The sequence below is a fragment of the Castor canadensis genome, chromosome 4, assembly GCF_047511655.1.
Source record: "Castor canadensis chromosome 4, mCasCan1.hap1v2, whole genome shotgun sequence".
Lineage (NCBI taxonomy): Eukaryota > Metazoa > Chordata > Mammalia > Rodentia > Castoridae > Castor > Castor canadensis.
Window position 1 is genome coordinate 15,956,380 of NC_133389.1, and position 26,942 is coordinate 15,983,321.

Consider the following 26,942-nt stretch of genomic DNA (forward strand, 5'->3'; position numbering starts at 1 on the left):
GGTGAGATTGTTTCACTGGTTCATGAACTGAAAGTGAAAGTTTGAATTTTATTAAATGCTACTAGAAAAGAGAAAGCTTCAAAAGTATCTTGAGGAGACAGCTACACTCTAGGTGATGGGTTTCACGTACATGTGCTGGTGTCCTTTCTGCAGGGCACCATAGGTATTTAAGTGGGAGGTGTAGCTTCATGGTAGAACTCGGCATGGAGAGGTCTTGGTTTGACCTCTAGTACTGCAAATACCTTTAAAAATTGTGAAAAGGGGAATCCACAAAGGACAGTACTGTGGAGGTGCCAGTTGAACTTGGAGATGCCAAATACAGTCACAGGAGAAGGTTGGTGTTAAGGGTGTGGTTGCAAACCCTTGCTCCTGGCTGGTACCTTCTGGGAACACAGAAGATGTTCTGTGTTCTCCTCTCTGTGGATGAGTACAGAAGAACAGCCTCCAGAGGTAGCCTCTCTTTTGACTTTGGGGTTCAAGAGGTTTGGGTGTCAGATATACCTGAACTTGGATTCTGGCTTCAATGGAACAAATTTATTTAGTTACTTTGTGTTCAGTTATCTTTTAAAAATCAGAGCAATTAACACACCCTTCAAAGCAGTTTCTGATTTTGTTTTTCACTTTTTATTATGAAAAATTTCTAAATGAAATACAATTATATATATATATGCACATATATAGAGAGAACCCCCCTGTATTCATAACCCCCCTGTATTCATAACCCTGCTTTCACACCTATTACCTTAAGCTGATTTTTTTTTGCTATTTTTCCCATCCCCTCCCCCACTCCAGATATTGTAAAGTTAATCTCAGGTGTGTAATTTACCATTAATATTTCAATTGAATCCTAAAAAACAAGGTCTCTTAAAAATTATTACAATTCTATTATCATACTAAAAAGTTTTATCAGTAATTTCATAATGTCAGATGTCAGCTACCCAGTCAGGGTTCAAATTTCTCCAATGGCCTTATAATATTTTTGACACTTAGTTCAAATTAGGAGTAAAACGAAGTCTATATATTGCAATTGGTTGAGATACTTCTTATGACATTTTTAGTCATAGGTTCTACCTCCCTCTTATTTTATTGTCTTGCTATTTCTTCAGTTTTATTGAGGTAATTCCCTTTGTAATTTGTCATTTTTCTTGTGGAGTTTCCCACATCAAGATGTTTTAAAAGAAAGCTTTTATCATTATTCAGATGTGCCGAGGCCAACAGATGAGATGATGGCAGCTACTGAAAAGATGATTTGGTCCTCAGAGTTCCCAAGGAGCAGGGGCCATGCCACACCTCTCTTGAGGTGGTGGGGGAATGTCAGGGAAGCACCGGGTCAGTCAGGAATCAGAAGAGGCATGAGGAAAACACGGGCACGAGACTTTACCATGATTTCCTTAGGAAGGGTGAGATAGAGTAACCATGCCTTCAACTGGCTAGACTGAATAATTTCATTGGGCTCCCAGCATAAAACTGTCTCTAGTGGTTGATTGGGACCTGTCCTTGGGGTCATTGGGGCAGGGGAATATTGGCCTGGTGTAAAACCTAGAGGGAGTATGTATGTGAGAGGGTTACAGAGAATGCCCTGGATTGTTGGTTTATATATGAAATGCATGCGTGAAAGCAAGTTGCTTGCTGTCTCTAGGAATTGAGCAGCCCTGAGAGAGATCCATAGTCAGGAAGTGCCCCCCATCAAAGCATCAGAATAAAAAGACATGCTTAATAACTAATATTTTGCATATTGTACCCCCATTATATCATTCTGTGTCATTATCTGTCTGCCCTATTTTCTGTAAATTGGTAATGAAATATATAGGCTTGACTGAATTCAAGTTCTATTTTCTGTGACTTCCATCACCAAGAATGTAATATTTAACTATCATTTCTTTGTGACACAAGCAACCATTGATGGACGATGGCTACATTCATTGATTTAGGAACTGCAAAAGAGTTATATTCTAAAGCTTTTTGGGGAAAGTACTGAGGTTTGAACACAGGGCTTTGCACTTGCTAGGCAGAGGCTCTACCATTTGAATCATACCTCCAGCCTGAATATTCTAATTCTTTTAGTCCTTCTTTATTTATTAACTTGATCACATTTTCTGTAAAAAGAAATGTCTCCCTATCTACTATTTGAACACCCAGAGAGATAGTCTGTAGAGGAAGGTTAAGTGCTGGATTCTTTTATTTACTTGTTTCCAAACATCATCTGTTGAAATATGCATTCTCTGAAAGTGACTAGTGAGCTTGTTTCATAAGTTTAAACATATTTAACCTGGTTCAATTTACCATAGTTATTCTTATGTTTGGAGTGTTTTAATCTACTGGAGTTATTGTTCTTATTAATGCTGAATTGTGTGTGTGTGTGTGTGTGTGTGTGTTACTGGAGTTGGAACTCAGGACCTTGCACTTGTTAAGCAGGTGCTCTACCACTTTAGCCATGCCCCAACCGTTTTTGCTTTTGGTGTTTTTCAGATAGGGTCTCCCATTTTTGCCCCTGCCAACCTGGATGGCATGATCTTCCTAGTTATGCCTCCCACCTAGCTAAGATGACAGGCAAGTGTCACCAAGCCCAGTTTTTATTGACTAAGATAGGGTCTTATGAACTTTTTGCCAGGTCTGGCCTTAAACCTTGATCCTCCTGATCTCAGCCTCCCAAGTAGCTAAGATTACAGGTGTGAGACACTGATGCTTGGCTGCATGGCTTTTCTTTTTTTCTTTCTGTACTGAGGTTTGAACTCAGGACTTCACATTTGTTATAAAGGTGCTCTACCACTTGAGCCACTCTGCCAGCCCAAGTATGACTTTTCTTTTTGAAGTACTGAAGCTTGAACTCAAGGCCTACACCTTGAGCCACTCCACCAGCCCTTTTTTGTGATGAGTTTTTTTTTGAGATAAGGTCTCTCCAGCTATTTGCCTGGGCTGGCTTCGAACCTCAATCCTCCTGATCTCTGCCTCCTGAGCTAGCATTACAGGCATGAGCCACTAGCACCCAGCCCAACTATGGCTTTTCTTAGTACAGAAAATTAAAATTCTGGTTCCCAGCTTAACCAATAGATTTACTCATTTGCTTTATCTCAAAATGTACAGGCAACAGTCTTGGAATAATAATTGCAGCACTACTGCCAACAAGGTGATAACTGAAGACAGTTTAATTTTTAATAGTTCTCTTTGTCCTTAGGTGATATTTCACTAAAGGCTGTTCATTTAAATGTGTTTTGCAGTCACTGAAATAATCCATCTCTGTGTGGTCTCGCTGCCAGCTTGATTCTCCACTAAGGAGCACATTCATTTGCTTCATTTTAGTTCAGATTTTCAAAGATTACATATTTTTAAATTTTAAGTTTGGTGTATATTTAGGGAAGGCTAACTTTGATCTCAGCCTTTTCCACCCTGTTCCTTCCTTCCTTCCTCCCTCCCTCCCTCTCTCTCTTCTTCTTTCTCCTTTCTTTCTTCCCTTCCCTTTTTCTTCCTTCCCTTCCCTCTCCCCCTTCCCTCCCTTCTCCTCTCCCTCTTTCTTCTCTTCCCCTCCCTCCCTCCCTCTCTTCCTTCCTGGCAGTACTGCAGTTTTGAATGCAGAGTCTCATGCTTGCTAGACTCATGCTCAACCATTTGAGCCCAACCACTTGAGCCATGCTCCAGCACTCTTTTGTTCTTTCATCTGTCCTTCTTTTAGTATAAACAATTTTTTAAATATAAGCAAACATTCATCTCCCCCTTTCTAAGATAAAGGTAGCTTACTATACATGCTTTTCTCTACCTTGCTTTTTGTCTCTTATTATATGATGAACACTTCCCAAGAATATTTAAAGCATGAAATAAAACACAACCCACACTCACTGATCCTTAATCAAATCCCTACAGCTTTGAAACCCAGAAGTGTATTATAAGCTTGCAGTAGACTCATTTAGAAAACAATTATATATATATATATCTTTTATTCATATGTGCATATAATGCTTGGGTCATTTCCTCCCCCTCTCCCCACCCCCTCCCTTACCACCCACCCCGCCCCCTCCCTCTCCTCCCCACCGCCTCGATACCCGGCAGAAACTATTTTGCCCTTATCTCTAATTTTGTTGAAGAGAGAGTATAAGCAATAATAGGAAGGAACAAGGGAGAAAACAATCAGATATTAATGCATAAAATTATGTGTTGGCTTTATTTTTTACATGTAGGGACATATTGATAGGTTCTGATGCTGATATGTTTAATATATTTAATTATGAGTACAGCCTCATACCTTGATGGAAGTGTTAAATAATACAAATTATGTATACTGTATCACCTTTCAGGAACCTGGAAATGTTGAATTCAGAAACTAAGCTGACTCTAAGAATTTCAGGTAAGGCATTACTGATAAATAATTTATCCATAACCTTTAGCCATTTTCCTTCTCCCAACACTTGCTTCAGAGTTTTCTAAAGGATTCACATAAATAATATAATTCTCAAAGTATGATTTGGCTGGAACTAGGGATCCATGGGTTTTCCTTGCTTAAACAGTGTCATAAGACTTCTTCCTAGTAAAGTGACTTCAGAGTCAAAGATTTCTGGTTGAAGGCTTAGAAGACAAATTAATAGCTTGAAATTTTAAGATAATTATGAAGCAGATCATATTTTAAAATAAGACCCTGCATTTTCACAGTAGTCCCAGACTTTGTTGACTCCTCCTGTTTCAGAATCATAGAATTTCAAGGTGGATGCAGTTGGTTGAATCTTTGTATGTGGAGCATCCAAATACAGAGAGCCAATTGTGATAAAGTGCAGCAATAGTACTTTTGGATTTAGCAAATAGTACATGCTTAGTAATGGGACAACTGCATAATAAACAGCACAAATAGAGTATAAAAATATGTAGAATTTTAAGGTGGAAAGAACAAGTCATTGCTGGTAAACATCTTCCAGAAAATCTGGACTGATCATGAGTTGAACAAGAACACTGTCCTAACTTTCTCTGCTGCTTTTTATGAGGAATGGTTGCATTTATGGTGCTTATAGCAGGCAGGTATGAACTATAATTATAACACTGCCTTGCTTTATTGCCAAGTGGCTTTCAGAATCATTACATCATAAACTTTATTGGAGAAGTAAGGTCAAGCCAAACTTTTTCACAAGGAGGAAAACTGAGTCTTCTTTGTATGATAAATTGTACACTGTTCCAATGCTTGCTGCCTCTCCCTGTGAAAGGATTACATCCATGTCCCATTGACAGAGTCATAAACTTGCTATGGACAACAGACTGTGAGGGGAGATGTTTGAAAAGTCAATCTGTTGTTTTCCTTGTGCTTTTTACCTTCTTCCACAGGACTGGCCAGGTCCAAGATAAAAACTTCTCCCTCAGTCTGGGTCTGAGAGTGAGAGTGGTGTAGCATAAAACCATGGCTACTCTGTAATGGACATGAATCCTAAATAAGTAATAAGGCATTTAGGTTTGGGGGCTGTATGTTACCACAGCATAACCTAATTTATTTACTGATACCCTTGTTAGGATCATGCAGCCAATGGTAGGCACCATAGGAGGTCCCAATGTCCAGATGAACCCTCAAGTTTCTACTAGGAGACAGCAGTAACCCTTATTGATTGCCTAAGATTTTCTTTTCTTATCTGAAATAGATTAAGGACCTAATTAATATTCACGAAGTTCTTTGGGATCCTACAAATATGACAAATGTGAAGTACTAAACAAGTACCTTTAGATATAGCAAGTATTGATGTATTATAAACATTCTCACCATCAGACACCGGGTGAAAAGATGACTGAGATTAGTAATCTTGGAAGCAGAAGAAAGATGAAAAGAAGACAAGAAACATCTCATGATGGATGAAATTGTTGGGTATTTTAATTTTCCTTGCTCAGGTCTGACAGGGAGGGCATTTGAAAGAAAGGTGCCTTCATCAGTCTTTCTCATCTTTTCACCAGAATAAGGAAATGGGAAAGATTCATCTTATGGAGGGGAGGGGAAGACCACTCCCAGGCTGGAATTTTAAAAGCTTGAGTTTGAGCAGGCATCTTTTTGCTCTTATATGCTCATATGAGTATATTGAATTTGAGGGTTCAAAGGCCCTGTCTCTCTTTCTTCCCTCTTTTTCTTTCATTTTATTTAAAGAAAACCTGCTAGGGCCAAACTACCATGGTACTATCAAAGCCATATAAGAGAGTTTGTTTTAAAGGTCTTCGTTTCTCAGGGGCTAATGAATCTTAGATAGACTACAGATTTCTACATTCTTGTGAACTAAATAACTGTTTGGATCCAGTAAGTTTCTGTGGGTCTTTGAGGAAATCAGTTAACCATACAACATTGTATAATAGTCAGGAATTCTGATTAGTGCCTTGTGTCATAAAAGATCTTTAGCCAGGGTGTCACGTGCCAGGAACATCTTGCTTCTTCTTTGTATTGAGAAATTGTCTTAGTAAAAGAATATTGTGTGTGTGTGTGTACCAGGATTCCATAAGCATTTATTGAGTTCCTACTGTGTGCCAGAACGTTTAATACTCATTGCCAAAACAAGCAATATGGAATAAGTTCGGGTTTGGCACAAGATTCCAAATCATCCTGGACCTAACTCATAATTAAGGAACAATGGAAAAGATTGGAATAAACTCTTGAAAAGCATCAATTTGGCTTGGCTTTAAAAAAAAATATGATGAAAATATGTGAATTGAGAAGGCAAGAAAGACCCACAGGTACGTACCCAAATGGAAGAGAATCAAACTGGGCACTGAGAGTGGTGACTTCTGGACCTTTGGGAGCCTTTGGATGATTTGTCAACTTTTGGGCAGCTAAGAGGCCAGGATCAGAGGTGCAAATCCACCAGCCGAGATCTTCTGAGCTCACTGACTCACCCTGAGAATTTTTATTACCAGTAAAATATACATTTCTTTTGAAGGATGATTACAGTACAGTGACTATGATGAGTCACACTGTAATTGATGAAGAAGCTCCAAATAACACAGAAAAAAAATCAAAGAGCGTGGAGCATATATGTTTATACTCACCACCAGCATTCTATTTCATTCTCTACTCCTAACAGAACTTCAGGAAAAAGTATCCTTGAGTCCAGCTTGGTGTCAGTATGAATTCAATTCCTTCGTCATCTAGAATTTGAGGACAGTGAAGTATCCTTTCCCTTCCATCAGCTTTTTCTCAGCTCATAGATGTTTGAACAAGTATGAGAGAAATAAGTTCTGGCAAGCAATAACTTGCAACTGCAGCTGTTTCCGTTGTTTGGGGATAAAAGAAAACAGAGTAAGTTCAGTCCACCACAAGAAGAATGCTATTGGCTGTTGTCAGGAAAGCAGGATCAAGGAGCAAAGACTAGCTCTCCACCCAGCCTAATCTACTGTTTTATTACTTCCCTGCAGTAGTGTGGGGCTGTTTCTGACTGTTGCTCACAAGGCTCTGAAGACAGGAAGGCATTTCCAAGGGATAGAGCCCAATCAGGTAGGTTGCACATATTATTACAAAATCAGTTGGGGAAGGGGCAGGGAAAAGAAAGATTTAAAAGGTTGTTAGTGCAAATGTATTAAAATGAATCCTTACCCTGATCCCCAGTGCCTCCGCCTCTCATTTCGAGTAAGAGTTTCGTTCTGTGGCCCTTAGGGCAAGGTGGCAGCGAGCCACCCATTGATGAGGTCCAGGTCCTGGAAGCATAGCTACAGACAGAGTTAGGTAGCATTCACCTTGCTGAGATTTTCTTTGGGATGAAGGTATGCTAAAGCATGTGCCATTCATTATCATTCATGAAATGATAATGGAAAGTTCTTGATAAACAATGTAAAATTTCACTAAGAACTAGAGGAAAACAAAGAATCATAAGAAAGAATTTTACCTCTTCTGGGTAAAAAGCTGCCAACTTTTGATGATTGCACAGGACCAATTGGCTGTGTATGCATTCTCAATGTGTTACTAACTACTTTGAGACAAATTACCACAGAACACAACAGCTAAAGAAAAACCTCAAACATCTGCTATCTAACACAGTTTCTGAGGGGTAGGAAGAATCCAGATGTGGTTCACTGGTGGTGTCTTTTATCCCCAAACAATGTCTCTCATGAGGTTGCCATCAGGAGGCCAGCCGGGGCCACTGTTATCTGGAGGCTTGACCGTGGGGAGTGACCATTAAGATCATTCCTTTGACTCTCTCTGGGCCCTAGTTCTTGCCATGTGGGCTTCTCCACAGATGGTTGGCCCATTTCATAGGATGGCACCAGCTCACAGAAAGAGATGATCTGAAAGAGAGAGAATGACCTCAAGTCTTTTATGACCTGTTCTCAGAAATCTCACTTGCTTACTTCTGTCAAAGCACAACCCATGCTCAAGGGAGGGAGACTAGTCTCTTATCTTCTGAAGGTAGGAGTAGCAAAGAATTTGTAGACATATTTTTTTTGGGGGGGTGGCACTGGAGTTTCAACTCAGGGTTCATGCTTGCTAGGCTGATAGGCAGGTGCTCTACCACTTAAGCCACTCTACCAGTCCTGTAAACACATTTTAAAATGACTACAGTAATGCAATACAGGAAACCAATTCTGTCAATTTAGCCTTAGGCCAATCTCCCCTTGCTTATATGATCAAAAAAAAAACAGAAAGAAAGAAAGAAAAAAATGGCTTCCTTTGAGGCAAGATGTGACTAAGAAAGAGTGGATGTGTCAGCATTTTATTTTATTTTTGGCAGCACTGGGGTTTGAACTCAGGGCCTCATGCTTACTAGGCATTTCAGCTACTCCACCGGCCCTTGTTTTATATTGGGTATTTTCAAAGTAAGTTCTCTCGAGTTATTTGCCCCTGGCTGGCTTCAAACCGTGATCCTTCTGATCTCTGCCTCCTGAGTAACTAGGATTACAGGTGTGAGCCACCAGCACCTGGCGGCATTTTAAAAGACATTGGGATTTTCTAGTGGTCTTGCCTAAGCATGGGTCTACCAAAACCCAACAGATGTGCTGCATCTGAGCCAAACACACCCACTGCCTTTGCTTAGCTTCTCTTGTCTGCTTTCATGGCTGCCCCTGTGTTTTCTTCTACTCTTGATCAGTGATAGTACTTATTCTGATTGTCCATGTACTCTGTGGAAATTTGGAGAGAAGGCTTGGTTGCACATGGAGCATCATTTTAGTGCTAAGCAAAAGAGAAAAAAGAAAAAAAGGCACACTCATCTGACAAATGAGGATGGATAGCACTTGTACTGAGCTGTATGCAGAACCACTACAAACCCAAGGCAGCCAGGTGCTGATGGCTCACACCTGTAATCCTAGCAACTCAGGAGGCAGCAATCAGGAGAATCCTGGTTCGAAGCCAGCCCGGGCAAATAGTTAGAAAAAGCCCATCACAAAAAAAGGGCTGGTGTAGTGGCCCAAGGTGTAGGCCCTGAGTTCAAGCCCCAGTACTAAAAAAAAAAAAAGGCAGTTGGGCGTGGGGAATGTATTACTTATGCCCCTGTGGGCAAAGCACTGTAGTGCATCTGTTGGAGAGCTTTCTCTAGAAGCTGGAGTCCGATCTTCCAGTTCATTCTCTTCCAACAAGCCTTCAATTAGTAACTGAAGGGAGTGGGTGTATAAACCCCTTTGTCTTCATTCATCCATTGACAGGCCCCTACACTGACTTCATAACTCCTCTACTGTGAATAGCGCCACGGTAAACATGGCGGTACAGGTATCTCTATCGTAAGCCTACTTTGATCCTTTTGAGTATATACCCAGGAGTGGTGGAGCAAAATCGTATGGTGCTTCTATTTTTAGTTTTTTGGGGACCCTCCATATTAATTTTCCTAGTGACTGGACTAATTTACATCTTCACTAACAGTATGTAAGTGTCCCTTCCCATCCCCACCTTCTTCTTGGATTCTCACCAACATTTGTTTTTGTTTTCTTGATGGTGGTCATTCTGTCTGGGGTGAGATGGAATCTCAGTGTAGTTTTGATTTGTATTTCCTTGAGGGATAAAGAGGTTGAACATTTTTGTCATGTATTTATTAGCTATTTGTACTTCTTCATTTGACAAGTGTCTAATCAGTTCAATGGCCCATTTGTCAATTGGATTATTTGCTCTTTTATTGTTGAATTTTTTGAGTTGGATGGCACTGGAGATCATCATGTTAAGTGAAATAAGCCAGTGCCACAAAGACAAGTATCATGAATGTTTTCTCTCAGATGTGGAATCTAGGGGGGAAAAAGGACTTGACCATAAAAGGGGGGACTACTAGAGATACAGACAGGGAAGGGGAGAAGAAAGGGGGTGAGTGTGACTGAAGTACATTATATGCGTGTATTGAAATGTCATAACAAAACTCTCTACTTTGTACAATTAATATATGCTAATAAAAATTTTAAAGGTCCAGCTCCCTCATCCTCAGAGGCACACGCTCTTCTCTGGTTTTTCAGTTTCCCAGTAGGATTGCGCTCCAGTTGTCCATGGTAACAATTGGGTTGACAACATACACTTTACTGGCTGCTTTCCCTTCTTTCTCAATTCCCTACTTCCTTGGCTGGTGTTTTCTAGAACCACTCTTGAATAAACTGCTGAGGTTAGACAAATTCTTCAGACAGAGTCTGCTCTTTAGGGAACCCAAATTAAGTAGAGAACATGTTTAGATGACTGCCTTATGGAAGAGTGATTAGATTTATCATTCAAAGGGAACACTTAGGATCATTAGATATTAAGGAGTGGGGTTTAGTTAAGCATGAAAAAGAATTCTGTAACAACTCAAGATGACTAAAATGGAATAAGTTACCTTGGGAAGAAATAAACTCAGTGTCACAGGCAGAATTTATACAGAGGCTGGTTAACCACTAGGGATGTGTGATTGATAAAAGACTTGAACTAAATGACATCCAAGGTCAGAGCTGGGTTTACTGTCAAGCTAATGAAGCTGAAACTTTCAGGTCCCTTTTAGCACAAGGTTCTTTTTAACTTCCTAGCAAAGTATTTGCATGGCCAGACATTTCTGTGATTTATAGATGTTTGAACCTTAATTGGTTAAGACTACTGTCTGTTTTCACTCCAACCTAATTTTATTCTGTGAATCCTTTGAAACACAGTTTATCAGCAGTCTGGTGTTTGTAGGCAACACCTGTGTGAAGGTACTGGAAATGAGTGCTATACTCCGTGAAGCTGCGTGTTGTTATGCATCCTGCATATCGGATTGAATTTTAGCATCTCTAACAAATCTTGTCCTTACAAAGCATGGTGGTTCCAGATAAAGCAGTGCCACCAGCACAGCACAATAGCCAGAGAAAGACAAGTGACAATAGCAAAAAAAAAGGTATTCCAGTGACAAAACTTAAACAGAGTATTTTGATAACATAATTTTATCAATCTGTACAATACAACAGCAGTTATAAAAGTGTTCTAATTTGCTTTTGTGTGCTCTAAACTTTAGATTAATTTTAAAAGTGCTTTGATAATTATGAACTGACCAAAAATTTACATACAAATAGAAGGAAGTATCCTAGTGGAAACCCAATATGTAATCTGGAAGAAAATGGGTGTAAAATGTCTCAGCTGTTAAACCTTTGTGACCTGTTGAAGCTTCTCTTATCATTAGAAGAAAGTATTCATTTGTATACCTAATTTTGCATTCATGATTTGCATTCAGAATGTGTCTTATCTATTTATTTAAAGAGACCCACATGTGACGGGTACCCATCTCTGAAGTTCTTTTTGACTCATGAATCCTTCAAAGAGCTTCATGTATCTAATTAAGAATATTTTGTACAGTGAGATAACAAAATGTGTGACCCCATAGCTCAAAAGTATAGAGAAAACTCCCAGTCATATCTTTAATACAATCTTAAAATACAATCAGGCTAGAGAGACCCTCAGTTATCTCTCTCTGTTTTTATTCCCTTGTCTTTTAAGGGAGCAATCATTTCGAATACCTACTCACATTTTCTACAAAGAGTTTTATAAACTGAAGGAATTCTCTAAGTGCATTACCTGTAACAATGAAGTTAATGGTAGAAGTATTTTTTGAATGCTTTCTGATCTACATAATACGGTCCCAAGCATGCAAGACAGTTGAAAATTATATAAACATATATGATAATGTCAGTTACAAAAATGGATTACACATTTCCTGATTGCCAAGGGATAAGGTTATGTTGTTGGTTTAAAGGAGGAGTTAGCAAACTATGGGCCAGATAAGCTTTTGCCTCATTTTGTAAATAAATTTTTATTGAAACACAGCCATGCTCATTTATTCACATTGTCTAAGGCTGCCTTCATGTTACAACTGCAGAGATGATACAACAACTGTATGGTTCCTAAAGTTTCAAACATTTACTGGCTGCCCTTTATAGAAAAAGTTTGCCAGCTACTAGCCTAAAAGGAATCTTTGGACAGGGTAGGTCTCTGTGGAAGCTTGTAACAAGGGCATGGAAGGGAGAAAATCATTTTTCTATATATAAAAAAAAAAATCACAGAGACATTAATACTGTATGAAACTCAACGAGACTCCTATTGCCCTAGTTAAAGGAATTTAAAAATAAAACCACCTTTCTTTGGGCTGTGGAAGTTGTGAAGCTTCCCGTGTTCGGGCGGAGCTGTTAGTGATGACTGCAGCAGGAGAGAGGAAAGAAAATCCAGCGTTTGTGTTCACTGAAAGCCTCTTAAGCTGCAGAGAAGACAGAAAAAGCCTATTCTTATCAGACAAGCTGGGCTATTTAAATGCAGGCCTGGTTATGGCTGAGGGTGCCCTCCCAGCATCCCCCCCATTACACACACACACTCTGTGTTAACCTCAGCACTCTCTACCTACTCCATGAACATTCAGGTCTTCTGTGTCTTGCATTTGCTGTTTCCATGCCTCTCACACAGCCTCTGGAAACGCCACTCATTTGCCCCAAAACTTTGGTTGTGGAGATCATTAAATCAAATTCGTTTTCCCTTCCTTGGAGCATGCTAGAGAAATGGGCTCCTCTATTTCAGTCTCCTGTTTCTGAACTTTCATTCTCTATGCCTTTGGGTGAGTGAGAAGAAATCCAAAGGGTCCAATTAGTGGGTCACCAGCACTTGCGTCTTCTTTCTATACTACATTTTTAATACTTACAGGAAAATCCTTAATTCACCAAAGAGCTAGAGTCTGCAGCGATAGGAAAGTTTTCTGACTCTTTTCCAACCAAGAAGTAAAGTCACTTTTACCTTCTTCAAGCAGAACTTCATTGTAAGCTTTGTCAAAGCCTGGGCTGGCCTGGACCGTGACTCTCCTATCTGCGCTTCCCAGTATAGCCACCATGCCCAGCCATTGGTTGAGATGGAGTCTTGCAAACGTTTTGCTGGGGCTAGCCTCAAACCACAGTCCTCTTGATCTCTGACTCCCAAGTAGCTGTGTTTTATTTTTTGAGTGGCCCAATGAAGCCCCAAGGGAGTGGCTGGCATGTGAAGGTATGTCATATGTGTTCATTATAAGAAAGAATACATGAACATAGAAGCATGGATGAAGTGGACTATCTGGTAGGAAGGTGAACTATTACATTCCGATTGCCACCTGACATTTTAGTGGCATATTAAGAACTCTGCCATGTTTGGCCCCTTCTCTTGGACCATTTGTTGGCAGTCATTGCATTCCCATCAACCAGTTTGGGGCTGTAATGTTGCTTCACTTGAGCATCTGCAGCGTACAGGCTGAATTCCACATGCAGCTGGCCTGAGATGGTACAAAGGGCATAGGTTTTTGAGATGCTTATTCTTAGTTTTGATTCCCAACTTCAGCATTTGGTGGTTTATTGGCTCTACAAAAGTTCCTTAAAGTTCTCCAAACCTCTATCTCCCTATTTTTATAATGGGGTGAATTATACACCATTTTATTATCATGAGCATTAAATGGCCTAAGGTACTAATGAAAATGACAAATGCTTAACAAACTTGCTTTTTGTGGTGTGTGCCTGTGGTAAACTGTGACTCTTCACTGCGGGTTTGTGTTACTGTAAACTATCTTAGAATAGAATGGGTTTTAATGCTATCATGCATGAATGTCACTATCTTAGTTTCTTACAACTGCTGTAAAAAATGGCTTAAACAGCAGAAATTATTTGCTCACTGTTCTGGGGACTGTGAAGTTCAAAATCAAGGTGTCGGCCAGGTCCATCTGAAGGCTCTGGGGAGGACCCTTCCTTGCCCCTTCCTAGCTCCCAATGGTTGCTTCCAATCCTTAGCTTGTAGCTGCATCACTCCAGTCTCTGCCTCTGCCATCACATGGTCTTTTTTCGTCTGTGTCTTTGTCCAAATTCTCTTCTTATAAGGACATCAATTATGGGGTTAAGGATCACTTATGCAGTATGACCTCATCATAACTTGATTATATCTGCAGAGACCCTCTTTCCAAACAAAGTCACATTCTCAGGTACTGATGGTTGGAGCTTGAACCTATCTTTTGGGGGGACATATTTTAACCCACAACAATAATCCTGAACATAGTTTGGAGTGGTGGCAGGGAGGAGAAGATTCTCTCCAGGAACCTGTTCTGTGACCTCAGATAAGTAACTGAATGTCTTTTGCCTCTGTTTCCTCATCTGTACTATTTGTAAACTGAAGAGATGGGACAATGTGCTTGCTCAGTTCCCTCAGCTATAATATTTGATGGTTTCATAAAGAATGTCAAATTCTAATTTGCTAAATGTGAATTAATGAGACTTCTCAGTAATTAGAGCCTGGCGTAACCAAAGGAAGCCCAGCATCTGGCCTTTGGGGTGGGATCAGTCAAGGTGGGTTTGCTGGTTGAGCTCACCTGGGCTATATCCCAAGACAACTCCCTGACAGAAATCTTAATGGGATGGGGCCTTTCTTCACAATGAAACTTATACTGTAGCTTTTCCTTTCATCCCTAAACCACTGGCATTCAAATTTACTTCCATTTTTAACAAAACCTGCCTCCATTTTAACAGATTGCTTTAGGTCAAGCTTCCTTTCATATCACTGTTGTTGACAACTTTTGAACACCGCTAAGGGTCAGCATAAAACACACAGCTTTTCTTTTTAATAGGAATGCCCCCACAGGGGACTTTGGAGGTGTTTGCATTGATCCTAAGTCTCTTTCCATGGAACCACAGATGTCCATGTGGCTCATAGACTAAAAATGGACCAGAGATTCATATCTCATGTGAACCTTGAAACAAAGGGGAAAATCCTTTAGTCTAGCAAATATTCCATAACAAAAAATATTTGGTTTATTTTTATAAAGCAATTGAACACGTTTTATAGCCTGGCAGAACCACTAGAGTCTCTTCAGAGCTTTACTGTTAGATAACTTTTAAGTTCCAATGCTACTGGAGTCTTAGAAGTTAGTTAATTCTGAACGATGCCATTATATAGGGAAAAAACACCAGAATCACATTCTTTGTGAGGATTATGTTGAATATAACACAAAAGTACGAATTTTTTCTATATACAGAAATGAAACAACCTAAACTTGCCAAATTAGTTATACATATTTTGAAAAATAACCAAATTAAAAACTTTACTGAATAAATATTTCTATTATCTGTATTCTATATTACATATCCTAAGAACTGTATTTTGCCTTTCTATTAAGTTTTACAAATATAGCTTCATATAACAATAGCAGTCAAAATAGAAATTCAGGATTTTAACTGAGTATGATAAAGTACTCTGGAACTGAATAATGAATAAAACTCACAACTGTGTAATTTCTTGATTTGTAGGAAAGGATTGCAAAGGTAAAATTCAGCATATTTCCTATTAATTTAACACTGATTGTAAATCAGTGACACCTGAATTAATGAGGTTTTATTTTGACCATAACTCTATTTTAAAATTATTTCAGGTATATTGATATTTTTGTGGTAACTTTCAGCATGTCTTTGATAACTGAAAATGCTCATTTACAATAACCAAAGAGGCATCATTTTTTAAGACAATCCTAACTCTTTTATTATTTGTGATTATGATAGGTTTTGGTTTTTTGGTTTTTTTGGTGGAACTGGGGTTTGAATTCAGGGCTTCCTGCTTGCAAAACAGGTGCTCTACCACTTGAGCCACACCTCCAGTCCATTTTGCTCTGGTTATTTTGGAGATGGGGGTCTCTTAAACTTTTGCCTAGGCTGGCCTCAAATCGCAATCCTGATTTCAGCTTCCCAGTAGCTAGGATTATATAGGTGTGAGTCACTGCCACCTGGAGTGGTAGGTAATTTAAATCCTGTGGTTTGTTCCACATCAATCTCCCTCACAATGGCTGGGAGGTAGACTCGTGCAAGGTGAAGAACTCACATGTTAGAGATAGCCTGCTATTTCCACATCTTACTAGCATGTAACCTTGACGTGTGGGATTGGCTAGCTCCAAGCCTCTCTCCTACTTGCTTCCCTGTAATATCCAGGGAAATGTTTTTGGAACAAAACATTGATTTATAGGAAATGTTTATGGAACAAAATTGAAATCAGCACTATATGTGCTGGGGGTCATGGAGGTAAAAGGGAAACAGGCCTCATTTCACCTTACTGTGGGATAGCTGGTTTGGATTTCATGATCTCAGAGAGCTCTGTTTGGTTTGATGCTATGTGAATTTATGTATTATAATGCTAGGTATCTAGTCTTTGCCCTGGGTTTCTGAGTGACGGGGTGATGAGCACATTTTACTATTCATACAAAGCCTCTTTCAAATACACTTGTACTTACACTAACAAAGTGACTCTTGGTCATCACCTCGTGAACTTCAGGATTGGGAGCTGGTGGCCAGAAAGACCAAGCCTTGATTAGGGACTCTCAGCCCCATCCCCAGACCTCTAAGGAAGGCAGAAGGGCCAGACTGAGCTTAATCACCAACGACCAATGATTAATCAACCATGTCTACATAATGAAATCTCTATTAAAATCCCCAAATAACAGAGTTCTGTGAGTTTCCAAGTTGGTGAACACATCCATATGTGGTGGTGGTGCATCCCAGCACTAAAGGGACACAGTTATCTGTGCTCGGGATTATTTCAGACCCTTTATCTACCTGTTCTTTTGTATCCTTCATAATAGTCCGTAATGGTAAGTAGCCTTTTTGTGAGTTCTGTGAATCATGCTGCCAAATTATCTATCCTGAAAGAGGGAGTCACATAGGAAATACCCCCATGTTTGCAGCCATGTTGGACAGAGGGTGAGTAGCCCGGGCATGCCATTTGCCACTGGTGTCTCAAGTTAAGAAAGTTGGATTCCCTCAACTTGCAGAGTCTGAGGCTACTGAGTTGAAGTGAATTATTGAACACCCAACAGTCTGGAAGCTATCATGTTCATTTCTGGTAAGTTTTGCAGCCATCACACTGAAGCATGGTGTGTTTCTTCCCAGGGTCTCTACTGTGTGTGGCATGGCACTTATGGGGGGCCATGTTTCTCCTTTGGATCAATGGGCATTGCAAGGTGACCTAGCTGAAAAACTGCAGGGCCAAGAGTCAAGAAAACAGGGAGGTTGGTTGCTGTTGCCAAGTGTACCCCTGAACTGCCAAAAAAAGTTTTAAGACTCATCACATGACCATGGGTACCATTCTTAGACGTGTTCAAAACACTGCCCGATCCAGACTGCAAAATCTTCCCACCCCAGGATTTTCTCATTCACTGCAAATCCTAGTATGAAGTGAGCAAGTACTGCAGAAACACAAATAAACACATAAATATATCTCATCTTCATTTTTTTAGAATATCGCCAGAATTAATCTCTTTCTAAAGAGTTTCCATGCCCTTAAGAACCACTGTCTCCTCCTGTGGTCCATATTTTCAATTTTGAAATGCTTTTGCACACACCATTTTCTTCCAGGTGCTGGGCCTCTGAAGCGAAATTAATTTACTTACTTCCTTTCTGTGGCGTTTGCTCAGCCCTGTTAGTTGAAAGCTAGAGGACATGTGTTCCAATGCTCCATGTGAACTAGAATTGTTTTCCAGCTTGTAAATTGCTTTTTGTTTATTTAATTGTGTCTTTCACAGTCTATATATTCAACATATGCCTCTAGGGTCTTTTATACATTAACAATTCAAAAACCACTGACCTATAATCATATTAAAATTCCCATTTTATCTCCAGCTTTCCCACAATGGAAGCCTCTGACTGACTTGGGCAGAAGTCTTAGGAATAGGTAATCGTGTCTCTACCATACTAAGCTTTATGGAATAGCCAGGGATTGGAAGATCCAATTGTCAGCCATTTAATTATTGTAAATACTGTCATTAACATACAATTGCAAAACATTCCAAGTTTCACTGAGTGAATTTGTTTAGCTATCTTCTGGTCAGTTGGGTTTTTTTTTTTTTTTTTGGTTTTTTGGTTTTCTTTTTGGTCAGGATGACCAACCCTTCCAACAGGTGAAATGAAAACAGTTCATTAGGAAAGAAAGTGCCTCCAGGTTCCTGGCAGAGGATGAATGAATCCGAGGGTCTCAGTGATTCAAAATTAAGAGCCCTTTCCACAATCATCTGAAGGGGAGGAATGTGTCACTTTAGCAGCTTGTCCTTTCAAAATGTAGTTTGAGCTTGGGACATTTGAAATGTGGGCTGAAATGTGTTTCCCCAGCTAAACTTTGTCCTTATTCATCTTTGAGGTTAGTCCCTTGGCCTGTTTCCCAGTGGAAAACTGAAAGTGTTTGTTTAAAGCAACAATGGTGCTGACTGTCTTCCAGGTTTTGATTATCCAAACAATAATGTCATGTTAATGACAGGGTGATCTAAATTTCATTGTTCAGTTTTATTGGGAGTTATTCTATGAGAAAACAGGGAGACAAGTTTAAAGCTTTGGAAGGCCACTGAGTCGGTTTCTGTGTGATTCATTAGACTTTTCTATAATAATTATGGATGATTTTTGCAGTTATTTGGATTACCATGTGGGTAAGCCAATTTAGTTATTGTGACCACTACCAGGATAGTCTATGTAGCAGTGTATTTATTTTGGCCATGTTAGGACAAATGAGGCTCAGTTTAAAGATCTGTAAGTAGTTTAAAAAATGGAATGATCTCAGTGGATACAAACAGGACAGAGAATTGTTTATTTTTCCCTCCATGGCTTTGTTGGATCTCTGTTCTCTGACCCATGATAGCACCTGGGGTGGGGCTTGTTGCCTTTGAATGACTTTCAGTTATAAGAATGATCTTAGGTAGCTGTGACTCACTTTCAGGAGTTAAAATGTCTCCTCTAGTCCAAATCAAAACTTCTCTGTCATTCTACCCAGAGCTTCTTCCTTCCCTACCTCTGGCTTCACCTGAGGCTTCAAGACCAAATGGAATGGGCCAACTCCTTCACTCTTCCTCCTTTCTTTGCCATCCTCATCTTCCTGAAGATACCCCAGCCTCTGGGAATGGGGCTTACAATGGCCTCCCACTCCTGGCTCCAAGTGGAAGATGCTCCTGCACTGACACTTGGTAACTTTCTCTGATTCTTCTTCGCCACTGCATGTCTTAAATAAGTTGGAGCTGGACTCCAGGGAGTTCTTAGCATTGAGGCTGTACTGAAATGCTCTGCCAACAAGAAGAGTCTCATTAAATATCTTTTTACAGGTACACATATCACAGCACAAGTATATTCCGGGGTAGGAACTTCATGTGATCAGAGAATTCTTCACAGCAAACAAATGTTATTCCTAAAATTCTTTAGTTTACTGAGAAAGAAGAGACCATAGATAGTGAGTAAGAAAGAATGGCCAATATGGAGCTTTGAACAGTGCTGTTTTTCACGTTAGAACTAGAGGATCTGAGGGTCTTCTCAGCTTGTCTGCCTTATGCACATGGTGAGGTGAGGTGATGCTGGTGTCCATTTTGATACAGGTGACTTCACGAGAGACAGAATCAGGGCCTTTTTATCTCCTTTCCATGCAGGTGTCAGGGAGGGTGAGGTCTGAGTGATGTGGAGAGGAGTCTGGAGCTTTGTGCTGTCTCTGTTTTAATTTGTTTATATTTTCATTTAACTACTCTGATGGGAACATTAAATCAATGTGGATGATTTTTGAAGAAGGCTATCTAGAAAATTCAATTATTTAGTGCCTGGAAGGGTTTTGAAGATTAAAATGCTGCATTAAAATGTGTATTTATTATTGAAATTAAATACATGTTTTCTTCATGCAATTAAATTGTGTTGTCAAAAGGATTTGTATAACTCCTCAAAAACACATTTTGTGTTACTTATTTGTGTTTCATCTTTTCCTAATTTTCCCAGGCAGAATTAGAAACTGTTTTTCTCTGTTGCTCTGATAACTTTTTCCTTCTTTCTTTATTTTAGCTAGATTCCACTGGATTTGATTTGGCTTCAAATAACATTTATAAAGAGAACTATGTGGTAGGTATTGTGCTAGGCTGTGAGGAAGAAAGGGTGGAATCAGACCTCCTATCGAGCAGGTATAGTATTAAGATGGGGTCACGTGTGTGGTGCCATCCTTAATGCAATTAAATGAAGAACAGAACTCAAAGGGGAGAAGAGGCAACACCTCTCATTGTTCCCCACATTGAGGGGTTCAAATAAGAATGACTCCAGTTGCACTGGATTAACTATGAAAACATTCAGCAAAAACATGTCCTTTCCTTTTTCTAAGGATTCAAATTTCTGAGAAAGTGTCCTTTTGCCCCACTCTGAAGGAAGAGGCACAATAGAAAACTGGGGTAGCAGAATTTGCCTTCACCAGGTCTGCCCTTGAACTCGGTGAGCACAGTTCTGCAAATTGGAAGTCTTTCTTAGGGTTCCAGGCTGTTCAAGTTTCCAGCAAGTGTGCCAAATGTGATGGCAAACACATTCCTGCCAGGCAGTTGCTTCACTTGCTCAGAACTCTGACTTGTTCACTAAACTGTTGATCCTGAATATTAAACAGTTGGTTTTCAGGAAAAAAAAAATGGTAAGGAACATTTCCAGTTATATAGCCATTGCAAGTGTAAGAATCAGAAAATCAAGATTTTGACCTGTACTGTTCAGAGTGTTAGCAGATATTTTAAAGGGGAAACACATTAAACAATCTAAGCCAAAAAATGCACATGAAAGTAAAAATACAAAAAACACAAGATGGTAGAAACCATTTGTCTTTGGTAAAAATGCAGGATGGGGTCACTCACGTTAGGTATGTTTTATTACTGAAACTTGAATTCTGAAGAGGATGAGAAAACTCCTGTTTACTTATTTGTAAGCATGTTTCAGAGCCTATTAAAAGCTCCTCAGAAACAAAACCACTTTATAAGCCATTTTGGTGATGCAGCAAATTTCTAAAGAATATGGGCTTAACCGAGTGTAGACGACCAACAAGATACATAAACGGTGAAAGAGGGACAAGAGGCTGTGCAGGGCAGGAGCACAAAACAACGGGGTGTGTTCCACTTCTTACGTACACCAAACCACACGCCAAACCAATTATACAGGAGGTGAATCTTCATGCCTGAGAAATTGAAAAAAAAAAGTGTCAGTAAAATCTGGTTCTGGAGCTTTTTTTTGCTTTTGAGAAATAGTTATTTGGTATTTGCTTCAGTTTATTTTATTGTTATTGTTCTAGTACATTGTACTATTTCTGGCTTTAATTTTGGAAAATTTTATCTCTTGAAAAGGGTTAGGGGTGTGGCTCCAGTGGTAGCATGCATGTCTAGCAAGTGTGAGGCTCTGAGTTCAAACCCCAGTAAAACGAGAGAGAGAGAGAGATGTACATCTCTCTGAAAACTGGCAGATTCTGAAATTTATTAGCATAGAGTTGATTGCATATGCAAATCTATGCTAACCTATTTACTATCCTTCCACAGTAGCTGTTGAATATTTTATCATTTCTAAATGCGTGTTATTTTTATTGAGTTCCTGCATTTAATTTTTTCAGACACAAAATGCATCCATTGGAATGTACATATCTCCACGCAAACCACCCATCCATATACGTATTTTTATAAGCATGCTTTAGAGTAATGAGTCAAAAATCCCTAGATTCTCTCATAACTCGATAGTTAGCCCTGCCTCCTTCTCCATATACGAACATTTAGGTCTTCACTGGCCTTAGAAATGCTTCTCACTGCTAGTACGTCTTTGAGGCAGTCCTGGCTCTCACCTTATCTGCACCAATAAGCATTTAGAAGTGACAGTGTTGGACCTGGGATCCCAGCACTTGGGAGGCTGAGGCAGAACATAGTCCCAGGCCAGCCTGGGCTACTTAGTGAGACCCTATCTCAAAAAAGAAGAGAACACAAAGAATGAAATTTCTAAGTCCAGATATAGAAAAAGAAAGGTAAAGGCAGGAAATGGTACCATGCCAAAAAAAAAGAAAAAAAGCTACACTTATAAGCTCCTGTACACCCCACTCTTCCTTCCTTCCACTCTGGGTGAAGTGGGTAGCAGAGGCAGGCATGACCAGATGAGACGTAAAAGATCATAAGGAGTGGTACCGGGGTTGAATTCTAAAGCTCATATGGTGGTTCTCTCACTTGGGAGAAGACAGCTTTACCCCAGGGCTATGGGAAGAGTGGCAAGCAAAGACAGAGTAGTGGGTCTCCCAGCAGTGACTTCATTATGCTGCCTTCTTCTGATCCCCCCCTGACCAAGAGGATGGGAGTAGGGAAGGGACAGGGCAGCCTGATGGGTTCCAGCATCTCTGAGCTGGGCAGCTGTAGAGAACAAGAGCAGCCCTCCTGAAGCTGGGAGGTGGGAGTCCTCCACCAAGCTGCAGAAACCTTCTGTCTCTTGCTGGGGGCTGGAACCCACAGAAGGATATTCAGCCAAAATTGTTTGGCTGATAATTTGCAGCTGTTAGGTCTTCCACCCCAGGTGGGGTCCTATTTCCTCTCCATCTACTCACACCACTTTTTAAAAACAAAATGTGTTCTGGCTGGGTGCCGGTGGCTCACACCTATAATCCTAGCTTCTCAGGAGGCAGAGATCAGGAGGATTGTAGTTTGAAGGCAGCCTGGGCAAATAGTTCATGAGACCCTGTCTCTCAAGCAGTAGAGCCCTAGCCTAGCAAGTGTGAGTTCAAACCCTAGTACTGCCAAAAAAAAAAAAAAAGACTTAATTGAGTAACAAAATGAATGAAAAGACAAGAGTAGGAAGGTAGGGAAGATTATGGTAGATGCATATCCACAAATTCTTTAATCCTCTTCCTTTCAAAGAGATGGAGCCTAATCTCTCCCTTTTTTAGTATGGGCCATACTTCTTGTCACACTTTTAATGAGCAGAATACAGGGAAGATGATGGCATGTAACTCAAAGCTGTGACTTCTTTCTCTCGCTCTCACCACCATATTCTCTGGGGGAAGTGAGCTGCCATATGTGGGGACACTCAGGCAGTTCTTTGGAGGGTCTCATGTGTCAATTTGCTGAAGTCTTCTGTCTTCTACTCAAAGCCAGTGTGGAGCAGAGGCATCCTGCCGACGGTCATGTGGTGAGTCATCTTGAAAGCAGCTCATCCAGACCAGGTCAAACCTCCAGATATGGCAGCCTTAGCTGGCACCTAGCAACTCATGAGAAGCCCTGAACCATCCCACAAGCTAACCTACCCCTGGAGTGCTAACCCTAGGTACTGAGTGTTTTTTTTCCTACTGATAAATTCGAGGGCAATTTGTTACACAGCAGAGAACAATAAATGTGGAAAAGAGCTTTGTAGAAGTGCGGTGAAGGTTTAAGAAGGAAGAAGTGACATCCATATGGAGATGGTGACACTGGAGATGGCACTTTCAAAGGACCAGGCGAATATATGGATACAGAGAAGACAGGAACATTTCAGGGAAAAGCCAAGATGGACCTGTGAAGCCATGTTCAAGGACAGAGCCAGGCTCAGTTTCCTGCATCTATGCTACAGAAAAGAATCCCAGACAGGAGAAGTGGCAGTGAAGATGGGTGTCACTCAAAAGTAGAGCACCTCAAGAGCTTCCTCTTTCTTGTCCCAGCCCTAGGGACAGTCACTCTAACCATTCAGTCCTTGGACCACTGCTCATTACTTTCTGAGCTTGTCCAGCTCTGGGATTTTAACCAGTTTCTAGGGGACTGTCAGATCCACCCCAGACCCAACTACAGTGGCTCTGCCTGGAGTCTCAATTGCCTGCTGATCTTTTGCACCTGGACATGCTTCCAGCACTTAATACTTCCTCTCTCAAGTTCATCATCCCTCCCTCCTCTCTTAACTGGTTGCCTTAAATCTCAAAGATGGCCCTGTGACTGCTGGCATCACCCAGGTGGTTTTCCCATGGACCACTACTTTGGGGATAGCTGTGGGAATCCAAGAGAAAGGCAATCTCATGAGGTGTTTCCAAGGGCAGAAGGTAGCACCATGAAGTGGAATCTGAGGAATGATCCAGAGAAAGTACTCTACCTTTAGAGTGAGACTCCCCATCCCCACCAAAGGGAGCACATTTGTCACACACATACGCCACACCGGTTCCTTCTGTGGGATGTCTGGTTTCGATGACAGTGAAGCAGCAATTTTCCTTTTATTTCAGTCCTGAGTGCAGCTGTTCCCAGGTGCATGTGTAGAGCCATTCTGCACTGGGGAAATGAGATTTTTCTCCCTCACGCTAATGGCCTTGTCACTGCTTGGCATCTCTCCTCTATTTGTTGTCAAGTCCCATCAACTCTGCCTCCCCATTGTCTTTTGTCTTCAGGCCCTGTCTGTGCTGCAGCCCAGAGGCACTCCACCTGGTTAGCTTTGAAAAACTCCCTTGCCTGAGCCTTGCCCAAGGCCAATTAAATCGGACACCTTGGGTCTGAAAGTTCCCCCGCAACTCTGACACCAAGTCAGGGTGGAGGAGTAGCAGCCTTGCCGATATTGCGCTGGCCTGGTGGTGTTCTCCAATCACTCAGTCACTCCCACCTGGGAAACCATTCCCACTTTCCGAGAAGTACTGGATTTGAATTTAGGGCGGACACCTTGAGCCACTCCGCCAGCCATTTTTCCTAATGGTTTTTTTTTTTCAAGATAGAGTCTATTTGCCCAGGGTGGGCTTTGAACAGAGATCCTTTTGAGCTCTGCCTCCTGAGTAGCTAGGATTTACAGGCCAGAGCCACCGGCTCCCAGATCTGAGAATCAATTTTCAATTCTGTAAAATGTGAGGCTTCCCAAGCCGGTTAGTGAAGGAGCAACTGAAGCAGCGGTGTGAAGGTGTGGGAATTCTCGCTGTGATATCCGCTCTTACTAGGCTCTTCCAAGTGTGGTGCTTACCTCCAGCATCTCTGCCCTGCAATTCATCCTGCACCCCACGGCCAGGCCAGCTTTTTCTAAACCACCCTTTTGCCCAAGTACTACCCAGTTTTTTATTTCTACCCATCAGGCTATACCTCCTAAAGTGAAAACCCAAGCTACCTTTTGAACCTTATTTTCTATTTTCTAAATATGGTCTCTGTGTTAGTCTATGCTGCTATAACATAATACCTGAGACTGGGGAAAGAAAAGAGGTCTAGCTGGGTGCCAGTGGCTCACACCTGCAATCCTAGCTACTTAGGAGACTGAGATTGGGAGGATTGCAGTGTGAAGCCAGACCTGGCAAATAGTTCCTGAGACCATATCTTGAAAAAAACCCATCACAAAAAAAGGGCTGGCAGAGTGGTTCAAGAGGTTAGAGCACCTGCCTGGCAAGTGTGAGGCCCTGAGTTCAAACTTCAGTGCTGCCAAAAAACAAAACAAAAACGGAAAAGAGGTAATTCCTAGTGCTGGTGGCTCACATCTATAATCCTAGCTACCAGGGAGGCTGAGATTGGGAGGATAGAGGTTTGAAGCCAGACCTGGTAAATAGTTCTCAAGATCCCAGCTCCAAAATAACCAGAGCAAAAAGGAATGGAGGTGTGTCCCAAGTGACAGAGCACCTGCAAGTGTGAAGCCCTGAATTCAAACCCCAGTCCCACCAAAAAAAAAAAAAAAATTAAAAGAAATAAATTGACCATCTAGAAGTTCATAGAAATGATTAGTCTTACTTAAAAAAAATCTCCCAAGTCATCTGTAGTTTTCCCATCTCTAACGCAAATGTGTGCACAGTGCACATTGGCTCTTAAGCAGTTCTTTTTCGTGTGTGTGTGTGTGTGTGTGTGTGTGTGTGGGTGTGTGCTGCTGGGGACCAAACCCAAGGCCATGCCCAGAGCAAGTGCTCTGTCACTGAGAGACATCTCAGGCCCTGGTCCTTAAGTAGTTCTTGAAAAAAATGCTAGCAGCTGGAAGAACATAATGCTATTACTTAATGGTGGAAATTTCCCCAGGTTTTGAGGACTCTAATAGCCGGAAGGTTGGCTCCTCATGGGTGTGACCTACACATTTCAGAAGGGCCCGATATTTGGGCTAGTGTTCTGTTACTGCCATCTTGAAATTCTTAGTAATTTTTCCACAGGGATCCCACATTTCCATTTTGTGTTGAGCCCTACAAAATGATGTCAGTGACAGATAATGTTTGAGTGTTCATTTATTTTTGGTTTTAATGTTTTTAAAAACATCTTTATTAATATATATTAGTTGTACAGGGGGGATTCATGTAGACATTTTTACATATGCTTACAATGTACTTTGGTGAGGTTCACCCCCATCATCTCTCTCCCTCATTCCCTTCTCCTGTTTTATTTTATTTTTATTTATTAACTTATTTTGGTGGCTCTATGGTTTAAACTCAGAATCTCAGGTGTGCTAGGCAGGTGCTCTTAATGCTTGAGCCACTCCGCCAGCCCCTAATTCTGATGGGTTTTTTCTGATAGTCTTTTGAACTATTTGCCTGGCCTGGCTTTGATCTCCGCCTCTTAAACAGCTAGGATTACAAGTGTGAGCCACCAGCTTGCCTGGCTCCCCTCTCCTGTTTTAAAAAGGATTTAAGGCAGAATAAGGGAAGTAGAGATCAAAATTTTAAAGTAGCCTTCTATTTATGTTTTTGATATGAGTCTTACTATGCTGCCCAAGCTGGCCTTGAACTTTTTTTTAAATTTAAAATAAATAGCTTATTTTAAACCAGGCATTCAAAGACAAACAAGAATCTGTTGGGGGTGGGGGTGGACATTAATCTGATTCTGAAAAGCAAAGCAAAGGAGAACAAGGGACCAAGATAGTGAGAAGTGGAC

At 40.8% G+C, this 26,942-nt stretch overlaps 1 long non-coding RNA gene across 1 annotated transcript in view; it reads left to right on the forward strand.

Annotated features, from left to right (window-relative positions):
• The window catches only part of LOC141422455 (uncharacterized), an 89,589-nt gene extending 62,854 nt beyond the window's left edge, over window positions 1-26,735 (forward strand). Inside the window, exons 3-4 of the long non-coding RNA XR_012447009.1 lie at window positions 4,290-7,438; window positions 23,261-26,735. This is a non-coding gene — a long non-coding RNA (uncharacterized lncRNA). The remainder of the gene's footprint in view (window positions 1-4,289; window positions 7,439-23,260) is intronic.
• Window positions 26,736-26,942: the final 207 nt, after the last annotated feature.